This window comes from Macaca mulatta, chromosome 5, assembly GCF_049350105.2.
Source record: "Macaca mulatta isolate MMU2019108-1 chromosome 5, T2T-MMU8v2.0, whole genome shotgun sequence".
Lineage (NCBI taxonomy): Eukaryota > Metazoa > Chordata > Mammalia > Primates > Cercopithecidae > Macaca > Macaca mulatta.
In genome coordinates, this window is record NC_133410.1 from 97259748 (window position 1) to 97272295 (window position 12548).

At 40.6% G+C, this 12548-nt stretch overlaps 1 long non-coding RNA gene across 1 annotated transcript; it reads right to left on the reverse strand.

Moving 5' to 3' along the window:
- Nucleotides 1-398: 398 nt before the first annotated feature.
- LOC114678350 (uncharacterized) lies at nt 399-12008 on the reverse strand. The gene is made up of 2 exons (XR_013417226.1): nt 11867-12008; nt 399-1093 (listed from the first exon to the last, which is right to left on the reverse strand). It is a non-coding gene; the product is annotated as an uncharacterized LOC114678350 (long non-coding RNA).
- Nucleotides 12009-12548: the final 540 nt, after the last annotated feature.

Below are 12548 nucleotides of genomic sequence, written 5' to 3' on the forward strand. Positions count from 1 at the left end.
GGGAGGGAGGGAGGGAGAGAGGAAGGACGGAAGGAAGGAAGGAAGGAAGGAAGGAAGGAAGGAAGGAAGGAAGGAAGGAAGGAAGGCAGGCAGACAGACGTGATTGATAGATGATTAAAGGTATAAAAATGGACGAGAAAATATCAGTAATTGCTTGTTATTAAGTCCTGTGAGAAGAGTTAATATAGGATAATGTGACAGTGTTTAGATGACTGCTTTTGACTGAATAGCTAGGGAAAGACTCTGAGGAAGTGATATTTCAGTTGAAATTTGAAGTACAGGTAGGCAGATCTCGGGGATGAGCACCTCAAGAGAAAGAGCCACAGGGGATCTTAACGCGACTTGCAACAGGGTTGAAGGAGAGTGGGGAGAGATTGGCCTGGAGAGGGAGGCAGACACCAGGTCAAGTATGGCCTTGCAAACCATACTCTTTGGGTTTTATTTCAATTACAATGACAAGGCACTAAAACATTTTAAGCAAGAAAGTGACATCACGTACCCATCTATGCCATTGAGTGGTTGCAAAGAACGAACTAAGTGTGTGCATGAATCAGAGTTCCAGTGGGACCTACTCAGGCCAGGTAATTTGAGGAGAATTATTTAAAGAGACTATTATGGGCATGTTTTAAGGAACAAACCAGAGATAGTTCATTACCCACTGGCTACTAATAGAGGGGAACCCATTACCCCTTAACCCTGAAGAGGCAAGATAATTTAGTGGCTATCTAAACCTGGAGGAAGTTGTTAGCTGGCAAATTCCAGCTGAAAAGGGCTGTAGACTTGAGGAAACGGGCATGTCCAACCTGCAGCTCTATGAAAAGAAGGAGCCACAACTTCACTTTCTTCTGCTTCCCATTGTGCAAACCCAATCAGGAGCCAGAGGCAAAGTCCATTGATCAAGATCCACACAGACAATGATAGATGAGGGTGGAGGATGGATCTGGTAGAACGGCAGAAAGGATCCAGCATAGTCTTGCTTCTTGACATCCACTGTCATCCTTTGCTTGGGTGACAACTTTGTGTTCCCAACCAGTTACCGTATCTCCAAGGCCAGATCACTTGCAACCTAAAAATGTTAGCCATCAGCAGTGCTCTTCATAAAAGGAGTGGGAGGAAACATGGGGACAAGAAAAAATGATTAGAGGACATAGCTGTTAAAATCTCTGCTTCTGTAACTGGTCAGTATGTCTAAGTTGTTAACCACAACATCTTTCTTCCAACGTCCATTTCTTGTTTCCTTATTCTATTAAAGTATCTTAGTTGAATGGGTTTTTAACCTGATTGCCTGAGTCAAACTTTAGTCCTATAGGAGCTGAGCCCTTTGGTGGTCCTATCTTTACTACACTGCCACAATTTTCTATTGCCAAGGGCCACGGGGTGATAAAGTCCTAAGTAGCCACAAATCCCACTGGGGTTCCATAAATAATCCTCCTCATCCCCACTGCATATTTGTTTCTCCTTGGTAATCAGGATCAATCAATTACCCAGCCAGTACATGCAATAAGCTCTTCTCTGTCTTTGCTTCATCTGCCTAAAATGGCCAATGGGCAATCTCAGGTTCTAATTCAATGGAGCTATTATTGTATTTCCTTATGGATTCATTTCTCCTTCTGGTACTATAAACCCACAGAATCCAAGATTGCAAGGATGTGAGGAAAACATTCCCCAAAACAAATATTTGGTATAATAAAGTCCATTCTCACCTCCAGCCCTTGAATCTTGGACATATGGTTTCACACACTTAGGAACTTATATTAGCCACTTGTTTAAGGAATATACTGCATCATATAAGTAACACCCTGTCCTCACAAGATTTGTCTCCATATGGTGCCATAAATGAGTCTACATACGCCATTCCACAGGAGACTTACCTGAATATCACGAATGGTGTCATATTTCAGGTTCATATTGCTATAGGCAGATTGAATACTCAATGATGGCATAGACAAATCAGTTATGGTGAGACTGAGCCCATACTGGTGAGACCATGCATAGCCTCCATTCCTGCCACCATGTTCACTTTATATACCTCCATTGACCAATCATATAAATGGCTAGGGAAATAGGCAGACTGACATCGCTAAGAGAGATCATCTTATCCATTTAATTATTCAAAGCACTCATTCACCACTTGGATGCCCTCTAATGGGCATTTACATGGGACACAAATATCTTCCCACTCTGTGCCCATGCTGAGAGGCCCATCACAGACATCTCCTCAGACCTTGTCACCACTCTTCTTATTTTGTTCTTTCCAATTCCTTAACCACTGGCCAGTCAGTTTGTATAAATTCACCCTTTGAGCTATCTCCCCTTTCACATTAAATAGACACCCAAAAGACTGCCTGAAATTCTGCCTCCTGAGAACATTTTCTTTCCTTACTATCTTTCAGTACCACCTATGCGGGGCCGTAATGCAGTGTCTATCCATTTCTGTTAGAGGTCCACATGCCATCCATCCATAAGCCAGGCCCATTCTTTCTTCTCCTTCAGCTGGTCATAGAGAATTCCCTCAACGAATTGGAGCTATTATCCAAGGGAAAAGCAGGAGAATAGTAAGAGCAGCTACTGTGGAAGTCTGAACCACTCACTCATGCAGTTTATTTGTGCTTCCTGACCCTTCTTGGCCCTGTCTCATACATAACACTTTCGTTTTACACTGGAATGATATGTGCATGTCTAAATTTATGATGCATATTTTCTTATTTTCAAAAGTCAGGTTTTCAGTCTTTGACTCACCCAGCAACAAACTAAAAGTTGTTTTTCAGGTCAAGTATAGTTGTCAGAAGAGGCCAAGTCTTATTCCAAACACCTGAGAGTCTTGCTCTGCGAGCCTGCCAGAAACTCTCTATAACATCTCTGTCTGAAACTAAAGTGTAGTGCCTTGAGTCTAACAGGTTAGAAGAGTGAAGCAGCCTAGACTTGCTGAAGAGCCTTTTGTTGCTTTTCTTGGTGTGACCCTACTCAAAACTGGCAGCCTAATGGATTTTCCAGCAAATATCAGGGGCGGCGTCTCCATGTGTGGTATATGAAGCCTCCCAGATCCAAAGACGCTTACAAAACGCTGTGCCTCCTTCCTTGCAGTGGACCAGGCAAGATGCAGAAACTTATATCTCACTTTAGTAGGGATACCCCAAAGTACCCAAACAAGATGACTGGATACCTAATAACCTTGCCTATGTGACAGGTCCTTGCAACTGAATTGGCACCCTCTAGCATTCATGTGTCTTACTTAAGGCATATAGGTTCTTGATAGTTCCTGCTCATACAGTCCAAGTAGCAAAATTTCATAAAAGTAATGGACTAGCATAAAGTTTTGTTCCCTCCAAACCACATTATAAGAGAAACAGGTGAGTTGATGTAGATAGCCCTTAGGGAAATCAGTAAAGTATCCTGCTATCCCTGCAACTTGAATACAAACTGCTTCTTATTCACTTACCTGATAGAGATGTCAAAAAGCATTTGCTAGATCAGTAACTACATACGAGCCAAGGGCTATGTTTTATTTTGCTGTTTCAGTGAAGATACCACATCAACTGCAAGTGGCATTACCAACTTATATCTATGGTAATCTACAGTCATTGACAAATGGTCCCCCCAAAATAATATATTAATAAAGTTTTCCCCACTGCTATATGGACTCATTAGCCAAGGAATGAGAAGGTTGTTTGCTCAAATGAAAATAACACCTGGCTAATCTTTTCTGAATGCTGGGCACTCTTGCTCAGAGAAGTGTTAATAACTTGTGGATTCCAGGGTTAGAGTGGGAATAAAATAGTGTCCTATTAGTGGTTGGTGGGGTATTTGAGGCTTTGAGGTCAAAAGGAGATCTAGTCTCGCTCCAGGAGGGAGTCGGATTCCCTGAGTTTAAAAGGATGTTTAGGTGGCAGTTTCCATAAAAAGCAGAGTTCTGCGTCCTGCCCAGGGAAACACCCCTGGAAACTGCCAAACTTCTGAGTGGAGTGGCAATGTGGATGTGAAACAAAATCACTAAGCACCGGCCAGGCGCGGTGGCTCACGCCTGTAATCCCAGCACTTTGGGAGGCCGAGACGGGCGGATCACTAGAACAGGAGATCGAGACCATCCTGGCCAACACAGTGAAACCCCGTCTCTACTAAAACTACAAAAAAAAAAAAAAAAAATTAGCCGGCCGTGGTAGCAGGGGCCTGTGGTCCCAGCTACTGAGGCAGGAGAATGGCACGAACCCGGGGGGCGGAGCTTGCAGTGAGCCGAGATCGTGCCACTGCACTCCAGCCTGGGCGACAGAGCGAAACTCCGTCTCAAAAAAAAAAAAAAAAAAAAAATCACTAAGCACCCTCACCTCATGCAGGGGAGGTCCTGATGGCTGAGCTCAGCACAGAGCTGCCAGCGCAAAAGAATTTGGACAATTCACATTTTAGTGGTGAGCAGGATGGACCAAAAACAGAGGCTGGTTCTTGTGCAATCTCCAGAGTCCACAAAAAAATCATTGCATTTGGATGTCCCATTGTCTAGACAGCCCACAGCTAAGGCAAATTACTTTATCCAATAAGACCCTTAAAAGTACTTTTTTTCTGGTGCATATATTTATAAAGCATTTTGAAGCCTTGATATAAAAGTACCCAGAAAGCAGAAGGGTGACCATACTCTAAAAATGAGTTTAAACCTGTGGAGGATCATAGAGGAGTGCCCTTTGGAGAGTGAGCCAGGAACTAGCCTTTGTTTCCCTGCATGAGTCTGTCAATCTTGCTTTCATGCTGCTTTCTTTAGCTTTTTCATAATAGTCTTAACAGTCATGTCAACACATCACTTATTACATATTGTTAAAAGGGATTACTTTTGGGAGACTGTACTGAAAGGAGAAATTGCTGCCTTTTGCAATTTCCTATTTCTATTCTTCTGGTAGAAAGGCAATAAAATCTTATTTTAACAAAAACTAAAACTAAAATTTTTCATGTAATGTTTTTACAAGGAATATTTTTTAAAATCACCCTTGCTATAAAAATAGTGCTGCTCACTCCATCAGTTCTTAATTTAAAACAGATTTTCAACACTCTTAGAGAAATAGAGTAATTTACCCAAGGTCTGTGGCTTTCTTCGTTATTCCAGCCCCAGCACAAGGAAAATATTCTCTGTTTGGCTCTTCCCAGTTGCATAATGGAGAAAAAACTATCAGGACAATTTTCTTCAGTATGAAGTGGGAAGCTATGTTTTACTGGATTTTTTAAAGACACTCAAGTGTTACATCTTTTTGACAAAATTAATGGTTCCTCTCTGGTTAGCAAAATAAATGGCAACTTAATTAACTATATGAATGTTATACTTGAAGTCTGTCTGTCCACATTTTCTTCTTAGGAGTTAAAAATGATACAAATCCCTAGGGAATTATTCTTATTTCAGATCACTGAAAACAGCACAAGCATATTTTTAAAGTGTAGAATTGTCCAAAAGAAATTCTATAAAAAGTGGTTTCTATTTTTTTTTTTTTTTTGAGGCAGGGTCTTGCTCTGTTGCCCAGGCTGGAGTGCGATGATCATGGTTCACTGCAGCCTTGACCTCCCAGGCTCAAGTCATCTTCCCAACTCAGCCTCCTGAGTAGCTTGGACTATAAGCACGCACCACCATATCTGGCTTTTTCATTTTTTGTAGGAGTGGAGTCTCACTATGTTGCCCAGGCTGGCCTCAAACTCTTGGGCTCAACCAATCCTCCTGCCTCTGCCTCCCAATGTCCTGAGATTATAGGCATGAACCACTGCACCCATCCCTCTATTTTTTTAAATTGTCCTGCAAGATACTCATGGAAATACAAAAATTTTAAAGTCATGGCCACAAACTATACAAGGGCCATGTCCTCTATTAAAAAACAAAATGAAGACCAGGCATCAATGTCATTATACGGTACATTCTGGGAGAAGATTTAAAGAAAAACAAAAAGAAAGAGAGAGAGTGACTGGAAATGCTTTTTAAATGCCTCTGGAAACATTGTTTCTATACTGTACTCCCATTTGTTTTTACTTTTCCATTTGTGGCCTCATAATGTTGTAACAGGATCTGGATACATCACTCATCAAAATAATAGGTGAAGGTTTTGCCATCAACACGAGCTCATGCATCAGACAGCAGAAGCTGACTACATTTCTAGATCTGTGATTTTCAAAAGGTAAAAAAATCTTAAAAGACACCCTTAAGAATATGATACTCTGGTGGTTTCTGTAAAAGAAAATGGTAGAGAAACCTGAAAACAATGTTCTCTGTGGTGTTTTCCAGAAAACCTAGAGGTCCAATCTGGGTATCTCACAGAGGAGTTTGTTAACACATTTACAGGTTTTGCAATGAGTCAATAGTCCAGGCTTATCCTCTGGGATAGCAAAACATTAGGGCTACACATAAATACGTCTAAAGGAGGTCATTTCTCCCAGGATTCAGTAAATCAATATCTGTTTTCTTTCTTTCCTTCAGCCAAAATGTGAAGGACTTTATAGGCCCTGAATGCAGATAGAAAGATATAACTAAAATCAGCATGATAAAAAGCATTAGTAGAGAAGCTATTGAATCTACTACTATAAAAAAGAAACTGAGGCACCTGGGGGAAGGGGCGGCTGTGGGCACAGCTTCAGCAGACTTAAACGTTCCTGCCTGCTGGCTCTGAAGAGAGCAGCAGATCTCCCAGCACAGCACTCGAGCTCTGATAAGGGACAGACCGCCTCCTCAGTTGGGTCCCTGATCCCCATGCCTCCTGACTAGGAGACACCTCCCAGCAGGGGTCAACAGACATCTCATACAGGAGAGCTCCAGCTGGTATCTGGCAGGTGCCCCTCTGGGACGAAGATTCCAAAGGAAGGAACAGGCAGCAATCTTTGCTGTTCTGCAGCCTCTGCTGGTGATACCCTGGCAAACAGGATCTAGAATGGACCTCCAGCAAACTCCAGCAGACCTGCAGAAGAAGGTCCTGACTATTAGAAGGAAAACCAACAAACAGAAAGCAACAGCATCAACATCAACAAAAAGGATGCCCACACAAAAACTCCATCCAAAGGTCACCAACATCAAAAACCAAAGGTAGATAAATCCATGATGATGAGGAAAAACCAGCGCAAAAAGGCTGAAAATTCCAAAAACCAGAATGCCTCTTCTTCTCCAAAGGATCACAACTCCTCACCAGCAAGGGAACAAAACTGGGCAGAGGATGAGTTTGATGAATTGACAGAAGTAGGCTACAGAAGGTGGGTAATAACAAACTCCTCTGAACTAAAGGAGAATGTTCTAACCCAATGCAAGGAAGTTAAGAACCTTGATTAAAAAGTGACAGGAACTGCTAACTAGAATAACCAGTTTAGAGAAGAACATGAATGACCTGATGGAGCTGAAAAACACAGCACGAGAATGTCATGAAGCATACACAAGTATCAATAGCCAAATCAATCAAGCAGAAGAAAGGATATCAGAGATTGAATATCGACTTAATGAAATAAAGCATGAAGACAAGATTAGAGAAAAAAGAATGACAAGGAATGAACAAAACCTCCAAGAAATATGGGACTATATGAAAAAACCAAACCTATGTTTGATTGGTGTACCTGAAAGTCATGGGGAGAATGGAACCAAGTTGGAAAACACACTTCAGGATATTATCCAGAAGAGCTTCCCCAACCTAGCAAGGCAGGCCAACATTCAAATTCAGGAATTACTGAAAACATTGCAAAGATACTCCTCGAGAAGAGCAACCCCAAGACACAAAATCATCAGATTCACCAAGGCTGAAATGAAGGAAAAAATGTTAAGGGCAACCAGAGAGAAAGGTCGGGTTACCCACAAAGGGAAGCCCATCAGACAAACAGCAGATTTCTCTGCAGAAACCCTACAAGCCAGAAGAGAGTGGGGGCCAATATTCAACATTCTTACAGAAAAGAATTTTTTTTTGTCAGACAAAAATTTAACTTTTTATAAGATTTCAGTTTTTGAAATACACAACTCTTATAGGTAACAAACCTGCACATTCTGTACATGTATCCCAGAACTTAAAGTATAATAAAAACTTTTAAAATTTAAAAAAAGATAAAAATAAATGTCAAATTTGGGTACATATATTCTTTTTCTTCTTATCTCACAAGTTATAAACACAATATTCCCAATTTATAATTAATAAAACCTTGATTATTTTAAATGAAAAAAATTAAAAATAATTAAACTGAGTAAACAAGGTGAAATATGGCCTGTTAGGGCACTTCTATCATGGCTTTAATTAAATATTGTCCTAAATGAACAGAAAAGAAATTTAATGAAGCTTAACAGTGTTAGCTATACATATCAATAAATTATACATCCATATATATACATGGAGTATGTATTTTTGGAAGGGTAACCTGAAGAAAAAAGGCATACAGAGGCAGAATGATGGTGTGCTGAATGCAGATAAGAGCTAGCTCACCTGTTTGGCCTTGATGTTGAAGGGGCTACTCTCTATCATCCATACAGTTTTCACCTGGTTAACTCCTGCTTCCCCTTTCAGGATCTTTGTCTGATGTCCCCAGGTGAGGTTAGGCGTCGTGCTGTGTGCTCTGAGAGCAATGGCATGCTGGTAAATGTCTATAACTGGCTCTTTGAAGGAAAAAACCTGATCTGTAGCAATTTCCACAGTGTAAATATTCACACCATGGTTTATCTCGAGCTACCAACATGATGTCATTGAATGAAGAGTTAGGGAAATGCATGCACTAGCCAGCATTGAGAACAATTCCACCACACAGATACGACAGTCATAAAGAACCTCAGGAGCAAGATTATCAGGAAATGATGTGGCATTTATTACCTTTGCTTTTTAGTCTAATTTATCTAATTTATTTTTAATATAATTTATCTAATTATAAGTTTACATAACAATCTTTAATAATGTCTGTTTTTAAAATGAGCTTGCAAAATTCCTGGAAATTTAACAATCAGCTCCCATCAACTGGCAGATGCCACCTCTTCCTCCTATCCCTGTTCCATAGCATCCTGTATTTATCTCACAATAGCACTACCATGATTGATTTTAATTGCTTGTTTAACTGTCTTTCTTCCCTGATAGACTTTATTCTTGATGAGGGCAGAGAATGCTTACACCTTGCTATTGAGCTACCACAGTTCCTGACACATCACGTTTCAGAATTCTGTTTTATAAACAAATGAACAAAATGGATAAACAAATGCCATAGGTACCAGCCCTGGTCTCAGCACTAGCTACCAAGAGCCAGCCTTTGTGTTACTGCCCAGAATGAACCAGCCGACCCTGCACTCTGGGTTGCATTTCAAAGAATCACTCAAAAGTCACCTATCAGAATCCAATGAATTAAGAAAGCTACAACATACATAAATCAAAACACCATACTGTACATTTAAAATATATACAATTTTAAAAAGAAAGCTATAACACAACAGAATATAAGTAAAGATAGAGTTTGGATGAATGCTATTCAATCCATCCATTTAAAAAAGTTTTTAAGGACCTGTCATGTTCCAGGCACTAGTGATAAAGCAGTGAACCAAGGAGAAAATTTTCTACCGACATAGGCCTCACATCCTAGTGGTAGAGACAGGCAAAAAAATTAACTAATTAATTAATTACTGTCTTACAAAATGCCAAGTAAGGATACATTCTATGAAGAAACCGAGACAAAATAATAAAGACTGAGAAGTACGAAGATAATGGGGAAAGCCTTCTTGAGGAAGCAGCGTCTGTGAAGACACTTGAGTGAGGGGAAGGGACCAGTCACGTGACCATCCGAGGGAATATTCCAGGCAGAATGGACCGCAGAAGCACAGGTGATGTGGCACATGGAGTCCAAGCATGTTGGAGAAACAAGAAAGACATACATAGGATTGGAGTGAGGTGTGTTAGGGGAAGAGTGTACATGAGATGAAAGCATAGCATGGGGACAGATTATGTAGCTACTTAAAGGTCAAAGAAAAGATTTGATTTCATCTTGTGCATGTGATGCTGTCAAATTGTCAGAAAAACAGTTTGCAATATTTCACCAAAGCAGAATGAGTTGAGTGTGTGTGTGTGTGTGTGTGTGTGTGTGTGTGTGAACTTTAATCACCACCCTGGGTGCAGTTAGCTAATATTTGTAATATTCTGAGCAGTAATTCACACACAGGCGCATTTAGTGTTTGGAAAACCATAATCAGGAGTACACATTTCAGAGCTGCTTTTAGCAAGTGCTTCAAATTTCCCTGTCTAAATCCTCACCAAAACGTTTAAAAATAGCGTTAGGGACATTAGAAATAATCTTACGTTGCTGTGATTAGTAGTATTTAATAAATATAATTGGCTACAAAGTCTGTATAAACACTCTTTTCCTTGCAGAAAAGAGGTGTAAAAATCTGGCAGGCTCAACAGTCTAACATTTACAGGACACGGCTGTGGCTCTGAAGTTCTGTTCATCAGGCCTGCGTCTCCCCATCCCACCCCATCCCCTTCTGTCCTAAGTGCACACACATACACACACTTACATTTTATACAAGACTGTTTACCTGATACTAGTAGATGATTGGCTCATCCTACACTGAAATATTGACAAGGCTGCCTTAAAGTGGATCTTGTGGAATGACAAAAGGACAAAGGACTGAACGAGATTGAATAAGTGCTTTTATATCTGTTTGCTAATAGTTGCTTATACGTGTGGCAGAATTCTGAACATTCCCATACCCTACCAGGGAGTGAAGCTATGGGGACGAAGATGAATGGCACTCATCCACATCTAATGGGAGTGGTATAATGTGTGGAAAACCTGAGGGAGTTGTTGGGCAGCATGATAACATGCCTAACTTGCATTTTAAATTCTCATTTAGAGTAACCGTTATTAATTTTTGAATATTTAAAAGTGTTCAGTAATAATTAGCACATAAGCTTCAAACTTCTTTATAAAATAGAACTATAACAAACAATCATCCCCTTCTGAGGAGAAAACTTTGCTGAGGAACAGTAGACATGAGTAGACTGATATGTGGGTGAAATGGGTGTTCTGCAGAAGGCCTGCTCTTTTGAGAACACTAAATCCTTCCAGAACTAAAGATATTTCACATTTCAGTGATTTTCTGTGAGCAAACAAGATTTTCTCAGTATCATGTTATTTACTCTGTTATCTCACACTTCACAGAGAACCTCTTTCTGTCATTAGGAAGGCTCAAGTGATAAAAGCAGAATGTTTCATGACTATTACTGCAAAACAAATAATTAGGCTAAAGTATTTTTTACAGTCTGGAATCTCTGGGTCAGGAATTCAGGAAGTGCTGGGCTTGGTGGTTCTGGCTTGAGATCTCTCCTGCGGTTGTAGCCAAACAATGGCTAGAGCTGTTATAATGAGGACTGGGCGCCTGGGTGATAACCAGGTACCACCACCCCCACTCTGTCCATTTGGTTTCAGAGTTTCTGCATGTGGTCTCTCTGCATGGGCTAGCTCGGGCTTCCTTACAGTATGGCACCTCAGGGAAGATGGGCTGTTCATATGGCAGCTGACTTTTTTGAAAACAAATGTGCCAAGAAAACATGATAGAAACATGCATTTTTATGACTTCATAAATCACATAGCATCACTTTCAACCAACTCTCTTGGTCAAGGAAGTCACAGAGGCCCTCCGTCTTCAAGGAGAGTGGACTTTGAGTCCCCTTTGATGGGAGGCATGGCAACATTACCCTGTAAGGAGAGCACACATGGGATACTGCAAGATATTGTTGCAGCCATCTTTGGAAAATACAATCCATAACATTTTATTTTTTACCATATTGTCAATATGGGTATGCTGCACACAGACTTGACATAAGTGCCATCATCTTAGTCTGCTTGGGCTGCTACAACACAATCCCATAGACAGGGGTGGCATAAACAACAGAGACTTATTTCTCACAGTCTGGAGGCTGGGAAGTCCAGGATCCGGGTGCCAGCATGGTTGGGTTCTGCTGAGGGCTCTCCTTCTGGTTCACAGATGGCCATCTTCTTGCCGTGTCCTGACTTGGTGAGGAGAAGAAAGAAGGTGAGCTCACTCCTGCCTCTTAAAAGGGCACTAATCCCATCATGAAGGCTCCACCCTCATGACCTAATTGCCTCTGAAAGGCTCCACCATCCCACTGGAAGTTATAGTTTCAACATATGAATTTGGGGTGAGGGGAAGGACACAAACATGCAGTTCAAAACAGCCATCGTAACCTGTTTCAAGAAGGATCATAGTATAATAGTTCACATCCATTTAGCCTTTGCCATGTTCCCAGCACTTGCTAAGTGCCTCATGTGCCTTAGCTTGATCTTCACAACATTTCTATGAGGTAGAGATGACTAATTTCTCCATTTTTCTGAGGAGAAACTGGGTTTCAGAGAAATGAAAGTAGCTTGCTGTGGAATGTCCTTACCAACTCAAATCATAATATCATTAAAATAAAGCTATAAAAACAAAAACACAATAAAAATACCCAATTGATGAAAGGTTTCTCCCTTACATAATTAGAAAAATATAAATAATAAGGAAAATAACTTTATATTTTGTTCTGTTTTGTTTTAATAAAATTCCGTCCAGAAATGATCTGATGTATTGA